The 22,771-nt window shown below is 33.7% G+C and overlaps 2 pseudogenes; both read right to left on the bottom strand.

Annotated features, from left to right (window-relative positions):
* Positions 1 to 650: 650 nt before the first annotated feature.
* On the bottom strand, positions 651 to 5,474 carry LOC149539712 (chromatin remodeling protein DDM1-like; annotated as a pseudogene).
* Positions 5,475 to 12,486: 7,012 nt separating this feature from the next.
* LOC149539711 (cytochrome P450 CYP72A616-like) lies at positions 12,487 to 15,497 on the bottom strand (annotated as a pseudogene).
* Between the last annotated feature and the right edge of the window lie 7,274 nt (positions 15,498 to 22,771).

Below are 22,771 nucleotides of genomic sequence, written 5' to 3'. Positions count from 1 at the left end.
ATGTCAATTTTGATCATTCCATGAATATCGAGCCCCCATACTCGTGGAATGATTTCCATTATTCTTAAATTCTATTGTAGCAATTAAATAGTTAAAAGAAGTCATTGGTTCTGCAATTGGTGCGGCAACAAGTTTAACACAATGTGGAAAACATCAATTAGAAATGTGGATGGTTAATAACTCCTATCAATGCATTAACAAAGCAAACCAATTTGATTTGAGACTCCAAAGGATCAAGGAAATCTTGCAAAAATTAAAGTTTTATTGCTTGTGGTATTACATCGGTCCATACACCTGACTTCATCTTCTATATTTGTAATAGCGGTTCCCTCTTACATATATAAGACTTCATAATATAACCAATTCAACCAACTGTCATTGGGTTGAAAGGTTCCTTGTTAGATGAATTTGAACTAATGGTATCATCTAAGGAACATCCACAAAACTTCTAACAAACAAAAACCTTGATGATGGATTCAGTATCTACCACCAATTTAGAAATAGTCTTAACTGTCTAAGCCGCTTGTTGGTTCATCCAAAAATAGCAACCTTGGCCTCATTAGAATTTCTAAGGCAATGCTCACTCTTTTCTTTTCTCCACCACCGATTCCCCTTAGGTGCCAAATTCCTATGGGAGTGTTGGCACATTCCTAAAGACCCATTTCCACAATTGTAGACTCTACTAGTGCTGATTTCTCTGACCAGGGCATTTTATTAGGGAGCCTTACACGAGCAGAGTATGCTATGCTTTCTCTCACCGTCAAGGTCCCAATTAGAGTATCATCTTGAGTTACATATGCCTACAAGAAAAAAGCAGAGAGGAAAATAGCACCCATGTAAGAATATAATATCAAACATCAAAAATTCACTCAAAAAATACTTCTTTGATTAAATCATACAACAGTTCCAAAGGAGAGCTTTTTCTTTCGGCCATTCAGCTTGATAGATCCAGACTGAAATGCATTAGCTACCAATCTACCTAATTTCCACAACACAAATAAAACATCTAAAAAGCTTCATGAATCAAAAATCAAATATGAAATTCATCATCTACTTGATGGGAAATGGAAACCCAATTGATATTACCTACAAGGGCATCCAAGAGAGTAGATTTTCTAGAGCCAGAGGAGCCCATGAGAGCCATCAAGGTGCAAGGTGCCACAAATTGTGCTGCTCAAATGAAACAAGGGTTACAATGTTCTTAGGGTGTAATTGATGGTGTTTTTGCATAAATTTTTTATGGTTTCAAGAAATTTCATTTTCAAATAAAATTAGGTTTCAAACAATTGTAGTGCATGCATGTAAAATCAAGTTTCTACATACGTACATGTGATAATTGTAGTGCATGCATGTATCCACATATATATCCCAATTTGTGCATATCCTACAATTATGGAATGCTATAAAACCACATTTCTTTGAGGTATTCCATTAAAAATGGTATACATCCATGTACACACACAGCTATATACATACATATAGATATTATATATGTACATGCATAAAAAAACATGCATACATACACACACAACTACATGCCATGTGTATTCTTCCACAACTTGCATACATGTCCACCAAGATAGTGGCAACTACAACATGTAACAAAATCTTTATTATTTATGCTTTGCAGCATATGGATACAAAGTACAATTCAAAGCACAAAAATCAATACAAAGCCAATTCAAAGCACAACAATCAATACACTTTGCAGCATATGGATAATTAACAAAGTAGTCAGCAACTACAAAAACAATTAAGTATGAAGACTAAAATTTGGAATTTGACAAGCTAACCTCAAAGTGTGAGACAAAAGAAAAATCCATCATTGCAAATGCTTGTCCTGCATCAAATATGTGTGCTCCCCATTGGAATAGATAGGGAATCCTTATCCTGCAGAATAACAAGAATGAGTGAAAACTGTTTTCAAAAATGTTATCTTTTAAAACAAAATTACTATATGATCAAATTAAAAAATTTCTCAAAAATTATCTTTCAAAGAGAGCAAAGAGGAACTTCCCCAACATTCCCCAAAATAATTTCACACAACATAGCATAATGTTCCCCATTAATGCCCAAGTCTAAAAATAAAACACTGTAAAGAATAAGCAATACTAGTCAATCAAACATTCCTTCTTAAATAAAGAATATGTGTATTAAAGGAAAGAATATTCTAGAATTCAAACATTTAAAATAAATCCCCACCAAAGACATCATCTTTGAACATAATCTTTCATACCTCAAGTACAAGCAATCTTTAGGAGCAAGATAAACACCAACACCATATGTCAGACCACCATTCATTAATTTGTTATTGCTAAAACCATGTAGTATAATTGATGATATACTTGTATCGGATGCCCCATGCCATGCATAATTAACATTTTCTTTACCATGAGAATTTCTTGTTATCTCAACCTGTTTATTGAAAATCTACAGCCGAGCCTGTCCCAGCCTATTTGTATGTGAATTTTGATAAATACCAGTAACACTGGTTGCAATTCCAATTTTATTTAGGCTAGTAAGGAAACAATTTTTCATAGCTATAAACTCTGTATCGCAATCCATTAATTTGATCAATCTGTCCCCTAGATGTTCAAATTCACGAGTCACAAAACTAGAACATTGTTGGGATTTAGAAAGAAAATTGTTATTAATCACACCATCCTTAACCTCATCATGCAATACCTGGCCATTCTCCAACTGAGTTGCTTCTGTGCTTGTTCGAACCTTAGTTGATGGTTTATCAAACAACTGCTTTGTTTGGAAAATCTTCATTGGTAACTCAGTGACAGGTTCTGGCTTTGGATCTCTATATAATTCATTTTCACTAGTGGGGATCTCATTTGAATATTTCTTGATCAACTCATCTAATTTAGCAACATTCATTAAAGCCACATCAGCTACAGTCTTCAAATTCGATGTTCTTGCTCCTTTTTAAAAGATATTTGTTGTGGTCAGCTCCTTTTCTCGAGGCTAGTTCCTTGATTGGGTGCTTCGTTGTCTTTTTTCATTCTTTGTCAAAAAATCCATTAGGAGTAGCACATTTCAATCTTATTATTAGACCCATATTTATCTAAAAGCATAAATCTTGGACATAATTATTACATCGTTGGCTTCATATTTTTATTTGATGAAGAGTCTAGTAGTGAATATTCTACTCCTACATGCTGTGGTGAATATTCTACTCGTAGACGCTATGGTGAAGATAGGATGTCACATCTTATTTGATTAAAATAGATATCAAGAAGCATGCCAATTCTTTCAATAAATCAAAAAAATAGTACAATACAAAATCATAGAAAACACCAAACACCACTTGTACGCACACCATTCGAATGAGATATTTACACAACAATGATTAGCCTATTGAGACAAGAAGAGCCAAAGAATGGAGATTACTGATGTAATTGCATTGAAAATGTGCCTATTTTTGGAAAGTCATCAACCACTAATCATGGGAAGTAAATTGAATGTATTTTGAACAATGTAGCATATGCCACTCTATTCCCCAACCCTTGCCCAAAATATAGAAACCTAAGATGCTTTGCCTAGATCATTGTATAATTCCCATATCAATGCTCCAAGAAATCTTGAGATTTCTCTCAAGGATAGCACCTGATTTCATTAGAGGTCAATTTATAACAAGGACTTGCAAAATGTACCACATATCCTAACATTCCATAACTGTGGCATTTATTATTCTCTGAATGTTTGCAAGCAATTTTTTGGTTGTGTTAACCTGCACTACCAGCTCTCATAGTAACCTGCATAATAAAAGAGACCTTTGGAAATTTTTAACCATTCTTTGAGAAGTTTCAATTATTTTTCAATTACAAACATCATAGATGTTACAAGAGAAACTTACCAATGATATATGCCTAAGTCACAATCCAGATTTACAGGCATAATAAAAGAGACCTTTGGGAATACCACAAACCTGCAGATTTTCCACCCCTCTTGATAAGAATTCCACCAACCAGAGTTGCCCAGTAGTCTCCAATAGTTTAACAAACAATCCTTACCTCCACAGAATGAGTCGTGATAAGCTTGTAGACATGTACATGCTTTGTTTGTCCAATCCTATGACACCGATCCATTGCTTACAAATCCATTTGAGGATTCTGCATAATCAAACTTATTATATTGATATAATTACAATAAATACATACAAACAAACTTCAATGCAAGTTCATAAAAAAAGTTCCTGCATAATAAATAATTTGTTCTACTCTATAAACATGCATTAAAAATGCATACCACAATGAAACTAATATGATAAGATGTAAACTTATATCTTACCCAGTCACTGTCATAAATGATATAGGTATTTGCAGTAGTGAGATTGATCCCAAGCCCACCAGCTCATGTGCTTAACAAAAAGATACGAAATTTTCTTTTTGGATCATTAATATCATTAATTTGTATTGAAAAAGACATTAAAGAAGAATTTGTAAGAAAACTGCACATGCTTAAAGATAGTATTCTAGCAAGTCTAGAACTTTCGTCCATTGAGAAAATATCAAAATCTGTAATCAATGTACAATTTTAGCACCATCAAAAAATCATGCTTAGAAACTACAAAGTGCATGCCCTAAAATGCAGAAGCACACAGAAATTGAGAACATCAAGCAAACTGTTCTCTTGATTGTTGTGTTACTTGAAATCAGTACAAGAAACTTAAGGGCATAGTAAAAATGAAGGTTAACTAATGCAAATTTTTATTGGTACCTTATGTTTTAGAGCTTTCAAATGCAATATAAGTATGTCTAACAAGCCAAATTTTCCACACTGTTGAACCAACTGAGCCACTGGTGGGTAATCAGCTAAAGAGAAAGCTCAATGTTAGACACTAAATCAATTTGTCCCACTAGTAATTAGTTTCAAAATAACCATGCTCAATTGCTAATTAAAACCTTACTTGATTGATCAAACTATGATTCCAATAGATTAGGATGGTTGAAATTCTTTCTCAGTTGAATCATCAAATTGTTTAGCTTTATTCTGATGCATGTGCCTGAAATAGATGAAGGAAGTCATACCAAACTTTTACTATTCAAGAAAATAAGAATGGCTAAATGGATGATAGTACAATTTAATAAATGAACACAACTCATGCACGAGCTCTATAAAATAACTCTTCCAAATTAGAGAACACATTACCCTACCTCGCTCTGCCTTACCCTGCAGGTGGGCCTCAAGTGTTTTATTGACTAAATGCTCTTGGATCTGTTTTTGATGTTCCATTATATTTGCATATAGGATTATTTCTTTTTTCTTTGGGAGGTTTTGTTCCACCTCTTCCTTCAATATTCTAAGGAGAAATGGTCAAAAAATCAAATGAAGCTTTGAAATTACCTGAAAAGGCAATTATTGTCAATCTCAAGTACAACAACAGAAAAAAAACATAAAATTAACTGCTTGAATTTGAAGCATACTTGAACTCTTCTCTTCTCCTCTTCTTCCTCCTGGCCCATCCCATTGCTCTATCTCCCACCAATATCAAACCTTAAAGCAATTTAGCATAAATTAGCATAGTAAAGTAAGAAAGGCCTTAAATGAGAAGATCACATTCTTTCCTACATCAAAGCCCAGAAGTGATCATATCTTAGTGATCACGAAATGATAATAAAGAGTACTAATCACTAGATCTATAAAAGGTAACAAAATCATAGATAGGGTCCCCCTCTTAATAACAAAGGGATGGAATGGTGAAAATCCCTAGGTATTCAAATGTACCCAATAACTAGATAATGATTGTCATTTATAGCTCATCACTACAATATCAACACAATATGGAGAGGTACACTTTCTCAAATAGGAATGCCTTACAAGAAAGAGAAGAAGAAATTATTGGATCAAAATACTAATTAACCTATTTCCCTATGATTAAAATACCATAACAAAATAACTCTACTTATAAGCATCTTTGCTACCATATGTAATTTAACTCCTGCCAATCAAGGAGAGCTAGATGCAGCTACGCAATCACTATGCCCTTAATATTTCGAGACTGATGCAGATTAAATTCATAAACATGATATTTAAAGTGTCCAAAATTACCATTGAGCCAAAATTCTTTCAAAATGAATAGGCTTCTTTTGGACTAAAATATAGTTGTTTCTTGCTTTTACTAAAATTCAGATATATTAGGCAAACCAAACCCTGACAGTCTCACAAACTTGCAAAAAAGCTGAGTAATATTATATTTCTTTAGACATACCACAGCTACAGCATATGTATGCATCTGCTCTGAATCACATCATAGTTTGGACAGGGAAAATTGGTTGAACTACCTAGATTCTAAATGGTAGACCAAATTTCTACAGTGTGATGGATATAATATATCATGCAACATTTGCATTTGCTAGGCAATAATGAAGAAGCGCGATCTAAATTTAAGGAATCAATTTTGATTTGGTGAATGAAGTGAGATGATTTAATTGATATGAATTATTTCAATTTATCTATTTTTTGAGTCATACACTTTGGACTCTATAGCCATATAAAAAGGAAACTACCCACTTCATTTCAAATCATAAACTCAGTCAGCTCAAACAAATCAAATAAGGAGCAAAGTAAATCTATTTACATCAGCAACTAACCATTTTTTAACAAGCCAAATTTGTGCACAATTTTGATCAATGTTCATGATCAGGGCTGTAAACATTGAAACTAAGACTGCTCAATTATACAAGTCTAGATTTTGGTGTGGAGAAATCAGCTCTAAAGGCTGCAAGCTACTGACTAGTATAGTTAGTACTATTACTACTACTACCACTACTATTGATTGACCTAGCCTCCTGTTGCTCCTACTAGCAACTAAAGTATTGTATGTAAGCCACTTCTACTATACAGTGTATACAAGACCCTTCCTTTTCCTTTTCCCTTTCTTCATTCTCCATTGAAAAAGATCACTGCAGAAACATAGATCACAAGGGCACAACAAAAGACAAAATATATATCCACTCTTGAATCATAAATGAATGAATGAAGGGAAAAACTAGGTGGAGGCATAATTTATAACACAATCAATCAAAATTTAATGACTTTTAGTTCCCATTCCATTCCCCCAACTCAACAAAAGATTCCATTGTGTAGCCCCCTAGTTTCTCTTTATCATTGATTTGTGTATGCAAAAAGGAGAGATAGAAGAGCCTGTGATCGTAACAGCACATCAAATCCATGTACAGTAATGAACTCCATTGTTCAACGCCTGCTCATTCATGACTTTATATTCTTACCCAGCTTGGAAAAATCCCAGATATGCACTATGCATAAAAAAATGAATCAAGAGAGTTAAATGCAAGGGGATTTACACTAGAAGATATGCATTGTGCATAACAAAAAGAATCAAGAGAATTAATGAAAGAGGATATACACGTAAAAAAGATTGTATGTTAATGATTGCAACCCATCAGCTGTAAATTTGTTCTCATCCCAAAGAAAATGATAATGTGCTAGTTTGTTGGTCCCCTATAAATGATAAAAACTAGATCAGTTTTTGTTATAATACATGGAAAAGAAAACATGACAAGTATTCAGATGGTTCAATTCTTAGTTCTTTTGGAAAAAAAAAGTTGAGTATTGGTCCCTGATTTAAGTTTTAATTTTCCAGATTCATCTTGGTGATGTTGACACTAAAGAAGGCCAATGAACCAAGCTACTGTTGATATTCAAATAGAGAAAATTTCATTTCCCACATTAATACCTTGATACTCAGGAGAGATACTGAGCAACTCGCAATTTCAGGCTACATACCATATTTAGTTACATCTAAAATTGAGGCATGTGGACAGAGAAAGCAAGCAACAAACCAACAAAATACACTTTTTAGAGTACATCTATGTCCTGAAGTCTTCAAAAGTACCATATCCATCTGTATATCCACCTTGATAACTTATGTATTTGGCTTCAAAGTTCTGATATTAAAAGACATTAGAAAGATGCAAATTACTCCATATATTGCAACTTTTCACCTTTCTGACATAATTGAGTTGTCTAATTTCTTCCCTGAGTAGTTGTAGTTTTAGATTTCCAAGCATGTAGTAAACCCATTTACACTCTAGAAGATCTTTTCAATAAATCCAATACATTCAAGTAGTAAGCTCTATGAGATATAGATTGGCAATACAACCAATAAATTTTTGATTCATTTTACCAACTAATTGAAAATGTATGTCAAATTTTCAAACACAAAAACTAAGTAGTTCTCAAGTTAAAACAAGAAGATATTAATGGTTGCATACAAAAGTAAATGCAAGATTAGAAGATTAAAAAATAGTGCCATATTGTAGACTAGGTTGAAACAGAAATTGTGCACTCAAGACCCTCAAATTTCAGAATTGGGCATCATTTTCTTTTTACCTAAAGTAGGTTTGGAAATAAATCAAAATATATTCTATATTTCTTATTCATCAAGAATTATGAAATGTCATCAATTGAAGCCATTCAATTTTGTGTGCAAGTGGGAAAGTTAGAAAGTGGTTACCTTGTCTACTGAGGTATTTTGCCTACAAACAATATTTGCACTTCCAATAGCACCCTTGGTAGAGAACTTCACCCCTTCCTTGGTCATAGAAATAACAACTGCATGAAAAATAATAACAATGTATTAGTACCTCTGCAAATTTTTCAAATATAAAACTCACATAAAAATCTCATTTTTTTGTGTCCAAAACTTCAAAAACTCCCACATCAACAATAGGGCAGTGCATGATCAAGGTTGTATAACCGTACAACATCAATTTTCCTACCCTCTCACAAATCTTTGTACCAATTCAAATAAAAATTTCACTAACATAAAACAAATAAAAAACTAGATTCATTTAGTGCATAATATGATGTCCCAAACTAACAAACAAAACTCTTACAAGTATAGCCCCCAACAAAGTGTGGCTCTATGAGACATTTCATTTCAAATACTACCAAAATCAAAATAATCAACACTTTAGTTCCTTTGCAAACAAAGAAGTAGTCTAATAGAGATAAAAAAGAAAGAATTAAAGAAAGGGTAACTGGGATAAGTAAAATGAGCTATAAATGCTCAAAATCACAAAATTGCTTCTATTTCTACAGTACTTCCCCAAACACACAGGCAGTCACACCTATTAAATAAAATTGTTACACTACAAACATAACAATAAAAGGAACAATTTGATAAGACAATTTTAACTGGCATTTTTGACAAATTCTACAAGAATGCAGATGAGAATAGTGAAGTACAAAAACCTAGAACCTTGTAATAGATACAAATTATCTAAACAAAGTAAAATTCCTTTCTTGTCTCACTTAATATACAAAATAGGCCCAACATCATACCTGTGTCACCAATGGTGCTCAAATCTTTACAGATACAAGCAAACTCTTGTGATGGCATCCTCACAATGGATTAATACTCTGACTCAGGAATACCCAAATGTTCAGTGTCAATATCCATTAACTTCATTTCAAAGTTAGAGATCTTATCCTGGTCTGATTCAAACATATGAATAATTTGTAAGAAAGTAGTCACATTTATTTCTCATTTAGTTTCCAAAAATATAAATTTAGAAACAACAAAAATTACAAAATAAACTTTGCACCATGTCATTAGATATATCAAGGAACAACAAATAACATGAAAACTTTATTTTGCACAAGGAGACACAAATCCAATTCCAGTTTTACAGCATAATACATGAAGAAAAGGCATGACATGTAAAAGTCATGCGAAAACACAAATCTTACATAACACAGAGAGAGGTATAGTCCCTATCCCAGTTGATAGTCTTCTATCCATGCATACAAATGACTGATCATAATCAAGAACATGAACAAGGAGACACATCGAGAAAAACAACAGGACATCAACATTTAGAAAAATCTAAAGAAAATCTAAAATTCCAATGGAAAAGTCCAAGGCCCTTTAAAAGTTAACACTTCATTTGAAAAAAGTGATAACAAAGTTCAAGAATATAAAGACTAATCTGTCAAAATTAATTGAATAAGAAGTTAAATAAAAGTCACTCAAGAGCTTTTTGAAGAAAGCAACTATCTTGGGACTAAAGAAAATATCTCATTCACATATAAGGCTCAAGAATTTATCATTATCACATCCTTACAAACAAAACAAAAATATAATAGTACACTTCATGAATCTATCAACGTTAAATCCTTGTAGACAAAGTACCAATATGATAGTACTGAATATTACACTATACACTTCACTCCTTTTCTATCCTTTAATGTTGTTTACTTTTAACAATAATGATATAGCTCTTTAATTGGCAAAGGCTTATGAAACAAAATGCTTTCAAATTATATTCAACCAATTGCTTTCAGAAAATTAGAAAGCCCCAAGTAAAAATTGAAATAGCTGATCTGTAAGAGATGTCAGATAGAAGTTAAACCCTTGAAATTTCTATAGCTCTTAGTAACAACTCCAATCTTGGAGACACTTAAGCATGTTAATTGGTATTTTTAAATTTGGTTTTGTTGCCATCCCCAGGTGCAAACAACTTCACACTTACCCAGTCATGCTTGTAATGGATCTTATGGTTCACTTTGCCTCTCTGGAAAGAGATCACGATGCAGCTAAGCCAACCAAAATAGATATTTGGCATTAGTTCCTAATCATAAAGTTTTGATTCAACAAAAGAGATGGTATTAGGATTACTACATAGCAGACTTAGATGTTGTTGACATTCCAACACTTATTCAACACTTTTCGAACCAATGGAGGATGTTACAGCATAGCCTATGGTAGGTTCAAAAGATGTAGTTGCTCACTGGTGCACTATCTTCAACACACAGAGATTGCTCTGTTCATAAAAAATGCTACCACTAGGGGGGAAATGTTGAGAGATGGAAACAATACTGTTGACTGCCAAAAGTCACTTGTAATATTCAAAATGAACATAGATTAATTATGCAGAAGACATGTGCTACCAATAAAAATTTAAAACCATTAAAATCCAATCCTCCACAGGCAAAACTAGACACAGAAAGTAAATCAAGATCCTTTACCTCTGACTAGTTTTCAGGGATCCATCCAAGTAGATGAAAATTTTAATAGAGATTTTGGTATCCATTTTAAATCAAGGATTTGATAACTACCCACTAGATCAGGTGGGTCCTTTCCTTTCATAATTGATAAAATCTTGCACAAAATATTCATCCAATGAATTGTCAATGATTGAAGAACTCTGTCACCTATGCATTAGTAGCAAAGTTTTTGATGTGGACAATGCAATATGGTGACACCCTGCAACAATGCAATAGTGAACTGGCCATATCCTCTCTTATAATTTAGGAATATCCATTTACCCTTCAATAAGTACCTTTTAAAGTAAGCAAACAAGTGTCAAGAAAGTGGGTCAGAAAGGTAACTAGTTTATCTTGTTCTGTTATTTTATCTTTTGTGATTCACACATACTTTATTCTTATTTTCATCCTCCTGTCACCACCTCGCTTTCACTAATGGTCATATTTTAACCGCCTTTGGATTTTTCCTCCTTTCTTCATTTGCATGAACATCTTGATGATAAAAATCATGTTTTTTAAATGTTTGATGAAGTGTCCAGACAAATTCATCTATGTTTTTTAAATGTTTGATGAAGTGTCCAGACAAATTCAATGATGAATTAGGGTTTTTATCCCAAAAATTTGACCAACAAAAGCAATAAACATGAAAGGTTAAACTGCATTGAGATATCACATGTGTTGCCTAGACAATTGAGTATGGCATTGCTACCTTCTGAGATATAAGTCTTATTAATCTAATGTTGATCTCTTTTCATATCCAAATGTTATTACTTTTTTTTTTTAATGTGGTTTTAAATTTTAATCCCTAGGGCATCTAAACTAGCCTTACTCTCTACATCTTCTGCATCTTTTGTCCCTTGTACAATCTTGATTTGCTACTATATTATTTTTTAATTTTATCTTCCTACCTATTCAATGTTGCTTTTATGGAGAACTTAACATGATCAATTTAAGGGTTATCCTTGTGGTAGGCTGGTGTTTTGAATCCAGTACCCATGATCTTTGCACCTTCTGCTGACTCATTTTGTACCTAAAATCAATATTTCACTAAATATAGTAAAGAGAATGCCACTATTCATGCTAAATAAACTTATTTTCATTTTCTTTGGCTTGAAGACCAACTTCTTTATTTCACACTTGTAATGCACGCTCTAACAATTCAAAGAAGTATATGGGATTCTATTCTTCTAGCCTTTCTTAGACTATTCCAATTTTGGCCCTTGACATTCCTAGGCCTTCTGCACAGGTACTTCTTAAATATGACTGGATTGTAGTGAGATCCAATTCTTCGATTTCAAATATTCTTGAATCAATTCCAATAGAATTAGATTCCAGATTGGAAGACAACAATTGGGAAAAAGCAGAACTCCTTTTTTTTTTTTTTTTTCCTGGTCACTTGTACCAATTTATCGAATGTTGAGATTCAAGATAGGAAAAACATTGTAAATTTGTAATGGTCTGACATTAGTGTAACTTTTGGAACATGATTTGAGCTCCATGTAGTGGTTGAAGCATGAAAACTGATATAGGGGCATGAATATATGTAGGGGAGAGAAAAAATGAGAAATGCTATAAGATCATTATCAATATCACCTTGGCTTCAATCAATGCAAAATTTTGGCCTATACAGATTCTTGGTCCCAGCCCAAAACTTGTAAATATAGCAGGATGAGTAGAGGCCTTTGAAATCCCTTCACTAAATCTTAGGGGATTGAATTCATTGGAATCTTTCCCCCACAACTCTTCATCATGGTGCACCAGGATAGTTTGTAGCATAACCTCTATGCTTGTTGGGACAGTCAAGTTCCCTAGCTACATCTTTTTGCATGCCTTTCTTGTTATAACCATTGTTGGAGGGTAAAACCTCAACACCTCATACAAAATCATTTTCACTTGAAAATGAGTCATGGGTTATACTCCTTGGCAAAGATTGAACTTGTGAAAGCAGTTATTGTACACTAAATTGTTTTGATGATGAATGATAGAGTAGATCAAAAATGTTATTGCAAACGAGATCTTATACAATATGATCCAGAAACAAAATAGTAATGATATAGAATGCAAAAATTTAAACTCTATTTATTCTTACAAATTTTAGGCTAGAGAAGGCATCAAATTTTGGAGTTTCTTTGTTGAAGATCTGAAGCACTTCCTCCCTTGCTTGACCTTGCCAATCTATGTGCATTCCAAGTACAACAAGTGTCCATGTGAGTAAAGTAGTAGTAGTCTCACTCCCTGTAGTAAAGAAAGTCTTGCACTCATCAACCATGTTTTGAAGAGATAAGCCCAGAAAATTATCTATGTCCTTCAATTCATTCTTATAAGCATTCATCATTAGACGCAAAAGATCAGTGTTGTAGCTATCATGTTTCCTCGTCTCAACATTCTTTTAATGATCAAAGATCATCTCCATCAATGATTTTACAATATCCATCTCTAACTTTCAAGACCTTAAATTACTTGGAGTAGGAAAGAACCTTCCAAAAATTGAAAAAATAATAGTAAGAGACATATTTTATATCTGAAATATGAAAGTATTGATTTAATGTCCACCTTAATGATGTTTAATGGAAATATATAAGATCAATTATTCATTCAGCCAGATATCCAATAATGTTTCTTAACAAACAGGTACTAGTATAAGAAGGAAGGAGGTACTACACTTCCTAGAACCTGGAAAATACATTTTTTCATAACTTTTACCAACCAGAAAGGTTAGTTTAGCTAGCATGTTAAATATGTGTTTCCTTCCTCAAAACTAGACCCAAATGTTGTCTGGGCTATTAAATCTGAAGTTAGGCATCAGAATTCTTCTGAGACCTCAATTTCTTTCACACCCTCAACGATTGCATTTTCCCATCTCTACAACATTATGGTAGTGCTAGTTGCCATAACTAGAACCATTAAACTACAGAAATCACCCAATAAGCTCACTACATATGCTTTGAGTTCCATAAACTATATCTATGAGAAGAGATGAAAAAAGTTTATGGTTTGATTCATCCTAAGATAATTAGTGCTCCTAAGTTATATAGCTTTTACCTACAGAGACCAGGAGACCCAATTAAGAAAAGGGTGACTATACACTTACCTTCAAACATTCTAAATGAAAGGCCAGATTGAGAAGTCTCCTTTGACTAGCTCATTTGTCTCCCTCAAATAGTGCAAGGCTATAAGTTCCAGCCAAGCGTTTCAATTGAATTGCGAACTTAGGCTTCTCGTAATGCCCAGACTTGTTGGACAAAATATACTTCATAATCTCTGGGTCATGAACCAAAAGCCTTGCTGCAATGCCCAACCAATACATAAATATCCTGCCTAATCACACATCAGGGAGCAATATTTTATTCATTGTGATGAGATATTCACAATGCACAAAGCTGTAACTCTTGTTCTTAATTCACAAATATACTAATCGCATCAGAGAAACAAGATCATATTATTTTTATCAGATTTCCACAATTCATAATCTCTCACTCTATTTTCTTATTCACAAATATCCTACCTAATCACACCAATGAACAAGATTTTATCACTTTATTATATTTTCACAATTCATAAAGTTGTCGCTCTATTTTTGAATCCACAAATAGATTGCCTAACAATATCAGGGGACAAGATTTAATTATTGTTATCAAATTTTACAATTCATTTAACTATCACTCTTGTTTTTGAAATCACAAATACCTTGCCTAATCACATCATGGAAATCTTGGTATCAGATTTTCACAATTCGTAAAGCTACCACTCTTGCTTTTTAATTCACTAAACAGATTTTACAATACATAAAACTTGTCACTTGTTTTTGAATTCACATAATTCCTGTCATGGAACAAGTTTTCATTTCTGTTCTCAGACTTTTGCAATTCATAAGTTGTCACTCTTGCTTTTGAATTCATAAATACCGTGCCTAATCGCATTTGGAAAATCATTTTAGAATTCACTAGTATCCTGCCTAATCACATTTGGAAAATCATTTTAGAATTCACTAGTATCCTGCTTAATCACATAAGAGATGAAAAGAATGATCTCAAATGATAATGGGAAAAAAATTCAAATAGGAAAATTTCAAAACAAAAGTCACCGAATTTTACAATTCAAAATACACACAACCAAATTGGTTCTTCAAATTCAAATAAATTCTTGACCGATTTTTTTAAAAAAAACTTAAAAGAGGTTGTTGCTAGGATCTTTACCATATTGTTTTGCCCAAACATCAAAATGTAGAACCACATGTACAATATCGTGGGGTGTGATCTTGGAGGGAGTCAATTTGATGTGCTTCTGGATTTCAAGTAATTCTTTTGTGCTTCCATAAAATAGCCTATAGGTCGGTCAGTAAATACCCTGATTTTGATAGAACTTCTGAGTGTGAAGAGGCACCCACCATATTTTCACCACAATATTCAACAATATAGCCATCAATATGAAACTCACAAAGATTAAAACCGGCACCAAGAAACATTCAGATCCATCTCTATACTGTAGAATCTCTAGTTTCCTTCTATTCAAGGGCTCCTTTGCGTTAATGGGAAGCAATAATTGCCTTTTATAGATAACATTATGTTTCATTTTCTTTAAAAGACCCTGACCTTACATCGGTTGATGACCAAGGAGAGCTAACATCCCTTCTCCATAGCAGGGTCCGGATCCACTTTCAACACCAGCCCTACCCTCTACAAAAACTATGTGAAAATTCATTAAAACCCGAGGAACCCGCACAAATGGAAATGAACCTGTGCGCAAAAGACATGAAGCAAGAAATGTTTCTTTTTTTAAAGATGTATAAGCCCCATGTTGGTCAAAATTTTGACCAACACGAGCATGGATTTTTTAAAAAAACACATTTTTCCTTGCCTATTTTGACCAATTTGACCCCATTTTAATAGATCGTCGAAAATTTTGGTCTAAAATGGGGTCAAATGTACTAGTGTCACTTGAAGGTTCAGAATGGATCCAGAGAACATAAAATCCATCTTGGAATGGCCTACTCCAAGGTCTGCTACTAAGGTGAGATCATTTCATGGTCTGGTTAGTTTTTATAGGAAGTTCATTAAGAATTTCAGTGGCATATGTGCACCCCTGATTGACACAATAAGAGGGGATAGGAAAGAGTTCAAATGGACTACGGCAGCTGCGAGAAGTTTTGAATTGCTGAAGAAGAAGGTGACATAACAACCTGTGTTGGCACTTCCTGATTTTAGTAAGGTGTTCTAGGTGGATTGTGATGCTAGTGGCAGTGCTATTGGGGTTTTATTGAGCCAAGAAGGTAAGCCTATTGCATATTTTAGTGAAAAATTGAATGATGTGAAGAAGAACTATTTTGTTTATGATCAAGAGTTCTATGCAATAGTTCAAGCCTTAAAGAAATGGAGGCATTATTTATTGCCAAAGGAATTTGTTTTATATACTGATCACCAGGCATTACAGTACCTAAATAGCCAAGGTAAATTGAACAAGAGGCATATGAAGTGGGTAGAGTTCTTGCAAAGTTATACATTTGTGTTGAAGCATAGAAGTGGAAAGTCTAATAGGATTGCAGATGCATTGAGTAGGAGGCAGTTGTTGCTTACAATAATGCAAGTTGAAGTAGTTGGATTTGATGAACTCAAGAATTTGTACCCTGAGGATCCTAATTTTGTTGAAGCATGGAAAGCTTGTAAAGAACTTGTTGTTGTAGAAATAACCAAGTGGTTAGACTATTTGATTCAGGGTGGTATGTTGTTCAAGGGTAGTCAATTATGCATTCCAAGGAGTTCCATGAGGGAAAATTTGATTAAGGAGAAACACAGTGGAGGGATGGCAGGACATTTTGGTCGAGATAAGACCATTGTCATTCTTAGAGAACATTATTTTTGGCCTCAAATTTCACAAAATGTGAAAAAGTTTGTATAGAGTTCTCAGGTTTGTCAAGCGGCCAAGGGATTTAGTCACAATACTGGACTATATCAGCCATTGCCTATTCCATCAAAGCCATGGGAGGACATAAGTATGGATTTTGTTCTTGGATTTCTGAGGACACAAAGGGGTAATGACTCAATATTTGTGGTGGTTGATAGGTTCTCCAAAATGGCACATTTCATTCCATGCCACAAAACTTATGATGTCATCCATATTGCAGACTTGTTTTTCAGAGAGGTGGTGAGACTACATGGTCTCCCAAGGAGTATAGTTTCTGATAGAGATACTAAATTTGTGGGGTATTTCTAGTGAACATTGTGGAAGAAGTTGAGAATAGACTTGAAATTCAGTTCCACACATCACCCATAGACTAACGGCCAGACATAAGTGGTAAACAGAAGTCTGGGCAATTTGCTGAGATGCTTAGTTGGGGATAAGCCCAAGGGATGGGATTTGATTCTACCACAAGAATAATTTGCTTATAATAACTCTATAAATAGGAGTATTGGTAGTTCACCATTCCAAATTGTATATGGAAGTAGCCCAAGGACTGCACCGAAATTGAGGAAGATGGAGCAATGGGAGAGGACAAGTGTTGAAGCAGAAGAATTTTCTAAACATATCAAGCATCCACATGAGGAGGTCCAGGCACACATTATCAAGATGAATCAACAGTATAAAGCTAGGGCTGATCAAAGGAGAAGACATAAGGAGTTCCAAGTAGGGGATCTAGTCATGGTACACTTGAGAAGGGAAATATTTCCAGTAGGTGCTTACAACAAGCTAAAGATGAAGAAATTTGGCCCCTGCAAAATTATGAAGAAACATGACTCAGGAAATGCATATGAGGTGGAGTTGCCAGATGGAATTCACATTTCTCCTATCTTCAACATTGCAGACTTAACAAAGTATCATGATGATGGTGCAGATGAGGGGTTGATGCTAGAGCCATGTCCAATTCCTACTTCTAAGAAGGAGGAGATAGAAGAGATTCTGGATAGTCGTGTGGGCAGGAGTACCAGAAATAGGAAGTATGAAGAGTATCTGGTTAAGTGGAAAGGATGGTCGATAGAGGACTTAACTTGGATATCAGCAGCTAAGGTTTCCCATTTGAGATTTCTTCTACCATCCATAAAGTGATAGGGTCACTTTTCAATCTACCCTGGGTGTCTGATGCAGGAGCATCCAGAGGTATAAGGGCAGTCCCATGTCACCCAAAAAAAAAAAACCTAGACATAGTTTTTTTTTCATGTGTTTTCATTTATGGATACCCATTTGGGTCAAATAAAGGTTCCAACTCTCACAGTTCCACTATTATTGTTTTAGGTTAGAGTTTTTAAGTACCTTGGGATATGTGTAAATGCCAAAAAATAGGACTATGTAATTGAGCCATAATTATGGTGAGTTAGAAGGTTTAAATTGGAGGGATGATTAAAATTGTAATTTATAACATTCCAAAAAAAGAATCAGGTCAAAAGGTTGCATGATTTGAAAGTTATCATAATTTTTCAATTTTTGGAGACCTCCTAAGAATGCTTCAAAGTCAAGTTTGAGGCACTAAATGACCTCGTACAGATCTGAAAAATGGGGGATGAGAAAAGCTCTCACTAGGGCTATAGAGAACTCTGAGAGCTTTCCAAAAATGTAAACGATTTGTCAATCAGAGCTATGGTTCAAAAGTTATGCCTCTCGAAAGTTTGGCTACCATTTCTAGATTCTTCTAATTTTGCATCGACTTGTAAAGTGACTTTTGGAGCCTTCCATTTTGGCAATGGATGCCAACTAGCACTTTCTAGAATTTATTCCTAATCCTTAACCCTTTGAGGTCTATTTAAGAACATTTCTAGCATTGTAAAAGATAGTTCAGAGTGGAGTTTGAGAGAAGGTACTGGAAGAAAAAATTATCTCCAGATTTATACTATTGTAAGCCCATAGGGCATGTTTTGGAGTCTATTCTCTCCGCACTAAGTGTATTAGCATATTCTCATAGTTAATAAATTTTTCCCTTTCCTATTATGTCCATTCTATTCTTGGGTTATGTCTCCATCATATATGGTAAATGATCCATCTCACCAAAATGCACAAGTATCCAACCACTACATTTGCCTAGTACATACTGAATACATAGCTCACTCCATCAACCCAAAGAAGCATGAGAAACAATAGAAGAACCCCCTAATGTAGACAAGGGTGAGGTGACAGGAAACTAGAAAAGCGAGACAAAAGAATTGCATGTCAAGGAACCATGATCAAGATGCACAAAAGAGTAAATATGTGTTTATTGAGGTGATCAATCTCATACACGTTAAGAGCCTAATGTCACAGAAGGGAAACCCACTGGACAAAGCAAAGGAAAAATATCAACCCCCCATGGAACTTTAATCAGAGTAGTGCATGTACAATAAGGCACAAGATATGGTGAATCCCAATAATACAATAATATGCATGAGTGTCCTTAGATGACACTACTCAAATTAGAAGGCAAAATAAGGCAAAATAACTAAAATAAAACTACAGATGAAATATGACACTTTATCTCAGTGTGTTTGCAATAATGCATACAAATGATGTCTAAATAGACCAAAAGAGACATAAGGTTGATACAAAATATATTACAACCCATGATGAATCATCTAAAGCAAAAAAATTGATCCTCGGGACCTGAAACAACCAAGATATCCACTAGAATACAAAAATGAAAAAAAATGAATAGAATGTGCCTGGAGCAAAATCTAAAAAAACAACCAACATCACTAAAAAGAGCTCTAAAAGACTTTTCCAATGATATAAAGAATTCCCAAATTAGAGATTAGATGCTCAAGATATGTCTCCAGGAGTGTAAAATAGAACCTGTAACTTTGACATCAAAATTCTAAATAAACTACACCATTACGATGGGCTCATAATCAGCTTTCCGATGATATCTTGTTTGTGAAAAATAGAGTCTGGATGAGCAAGTTACAACCAAATAACCACATGTAGGTCAAAAAAGAGGTGGAAGGGCAAAAAATAAAAAATTACCACATCAGGATCTGTGCCAAAATGTCTTGATAAAAGTGCCCAACAACACCAGAAATTACCTTAGGAAGAGTGCCTATTTCATACAAAAATTTGTACCGATTTCGTACCAAAAATCTTGATTTGCATGAAAAATAATCTTGATTTTCGTACCACAAATCTTGATTTGTCTACCAAAAAATCTTAATTTTCATACCAAAAAACTTGATTTTCGTACCAAAAAATCTTGATTTACATGACAAAAAATCTCAATTTGTGTGCCAAAAAATCTTGATTTTTGTGCAAAAATATTTACGCATCAAAAAATCTCAATTACCATGGCAAAATTCTTTAAATCACCATCTCAAAAAATGTGCCCAATCTAGGTGCAATATTTTTTTGCCTCAGATTTCAACTATGTCTAAATTGAATAAATTTTATATGAAAATAGGGGTTTTTGGGTGCTCTGAGCTCAACAATGAGGTCTTTTGAGCTCAAATTGCACCAAAAAATGGTGAGCCCCCAAATCCAATACAAAAAATATTTGAAAAATGAAACCCTCTGAAAGAAAAAAATACAAATTTAAAAGTCAAGTCAACCCTCTCATAAATAGAACAAGGGCATGAAGATCTGAAGCTTTGATACCATGTTTAATTTGATGAAAGATCAACCCCATAGCTCCCACGAATCACTTGCATGCAAACACCTGTCACAGAAAGAGAGAAAAAAAAGCTACAAAGGCTGGAATTCCTAGATCCATAGTTGAGACATTCTTGATGAGCAAAAAGAGAGATTGCTATTATCAAAAGTGAATTGATAAATTACAAAGAGGTCAATCCTTATAAAAGGAGATAAAAACCCTAACAGGTAAAACCTAGGTTGCATGATAATAATTGATAAAAAAAATTATTATTATATGCCCAAAGTTTAGCTTAAGTAAACTAGAGATAATAAGTGACTTAATCATTAAATCAAAATGATTTAATTAATAAGGAAATACTTTATTACTTTAACAAAAACCTCATTCATTTTATTGTTTACTATGGAAGGAATGTAATCAAGTACATGATTTTCTTCTCCATTAGTAGGACTAGAGTACGCATGTAAACAAATTCACAAATAATCTTGTGGCTTCCTAACTAATTTCTCTATTGCAAAATAATACAATCCCCTCTGACAAAATAAGAGAAGTAATAGAATTTCAAATTCTTCTATCCTTCCCTATGTTATAAAAAAAATATGTTTTTATCACCATATTAGATTCAATCAACTCACACCTTTTGTCCATATTCATGAAAGTTTTGACATTTAAATGAAAAGTTTCATATCAAGTTGTTGGATCAATAAGTTTGAACCCAAATAAATTTCCATGGAGTTAGGTAAAGGCTTGTTTAAAGCAATTTCTATACAAACATGAGCATAAGTGGATAACTTTTTCTCCATAGTTTTCTGTAAAGGTCATGATGGCTTCCCTAGCTAAGATACAACCAAATTGAAGATAAGAGACTTCGCTCATCTCTTTTTTCAAAGATTGGCAAAGCAAATTATATTTCCTTTCCAATCTTTGTTTCTTTTTCTCTCTTTGAATGATACGTTTTCTTGCCATAATGATTCAGCTACTTTATATAAAGAATATAGATCAAATTTTAGATGGAGACGTATTATGTGGATTACTCCTTCTTTTTATACACAGAAATTAGATTTAAAAATCTAAAAATTGTGTATAAAAAGAATTAACCAAATTTACCTGACGTAGAGGCGATTAAGAAAGCTACATAGGTGTATATATAGCCTACAGAAAAGTGATCTAATCCAACTAATCATGCTTGAACAATGGAAAGAGCTACTGGCTTATCTCTCCATCAAACTAAATTAGCTAGAGGTGTGTGTTCATAAGCCCATGCAAGAGTTTCAATCAGTTCTTCCAAAATGCCAAGGGAAACCATAGAAGCCTCACCCATATTATAACCCTTGATGGAAGATCTTCAATAGGATTGAATCCAACATGTCATGGCTTGATGAATAAACCAACTTGATTATAAAAATAGGGAATCCCTTTAAATTCTCAATTCCTATCTAAAATGCATCAATAAATCACCAAAAGTAGCTATTATTAGCTAGCATCACTTCCATTTCCCCCTATGGATTCCATGTTTTATGAGCCCATGACTAAAAGAAAGGTAATGACACTCAAGTCCCTTCAAAATTAAATATTAGGGCATGATTAGATAGATAATAAATATATTCCTTAACAAAATCAAGCTTAATCAATAGAAAAGATGTATTTTCACCTTTGCAAGGAAACCATTCACTTTCAAAAGTCTAAAACCCTCAATCCAAGAAGGATTTTGATTCATGCCAAAACTATGAACATCAAATAATGGATTCTTATGCATGATCAATGAAGAGTTGATTTTAATCATAACATTGTGATGTATGTTTGACCCTCTAGAAAACCTCATGTCATAATCATGCAAAGCTAATCCAAGGACAGAGAGAGGGGAAACGACTAAACCCAAAAAATACAACCAAAAGGCCAACCTAGGTAGAGCAATTGATTTTAATACATTAGGGAAAATATTTAAATTATATTTAAATGCATTAGGAAGTAAATGTATTTAACTAAATAGAATAGTCGAATAGGTAATAGAATATAGCAAATAAAATTAATTAATTCATAGCTACTATAGTACTACAATAGATATTAAAAAAATTAATATAAGTGTGAAGGGAGGATTTTGGGTGTATTGCGATGACCCATTTCTAGTCATTGCCATAAAGAACAAAATATTTCATTTTCTCTATCTTTTTCCAAATTTATTTAATGTCTAATTTCTCTTCCAATTGTCCT

Source organism: Cupressus sempervirens, chromosome 9, assembly GCF_028749045.1.
Source record: "Cupressus sempervirens isolate cs-2001-9-10 chromosome 9, ASM2874904v1, whole genome shotgun sequence".
Lineage (NCBI taxonomy): Eukaryota > Viridiplantae > Streptophyta > Pinopsida > Cupressales > Cupressaceae > Cupressus > Cupressus sempervirens.
The sequence above is the reverse complement of the archived record's forward strand: the minus strand, read 5'-3'. Positions and strand labels throughout refer to the sequence as shown.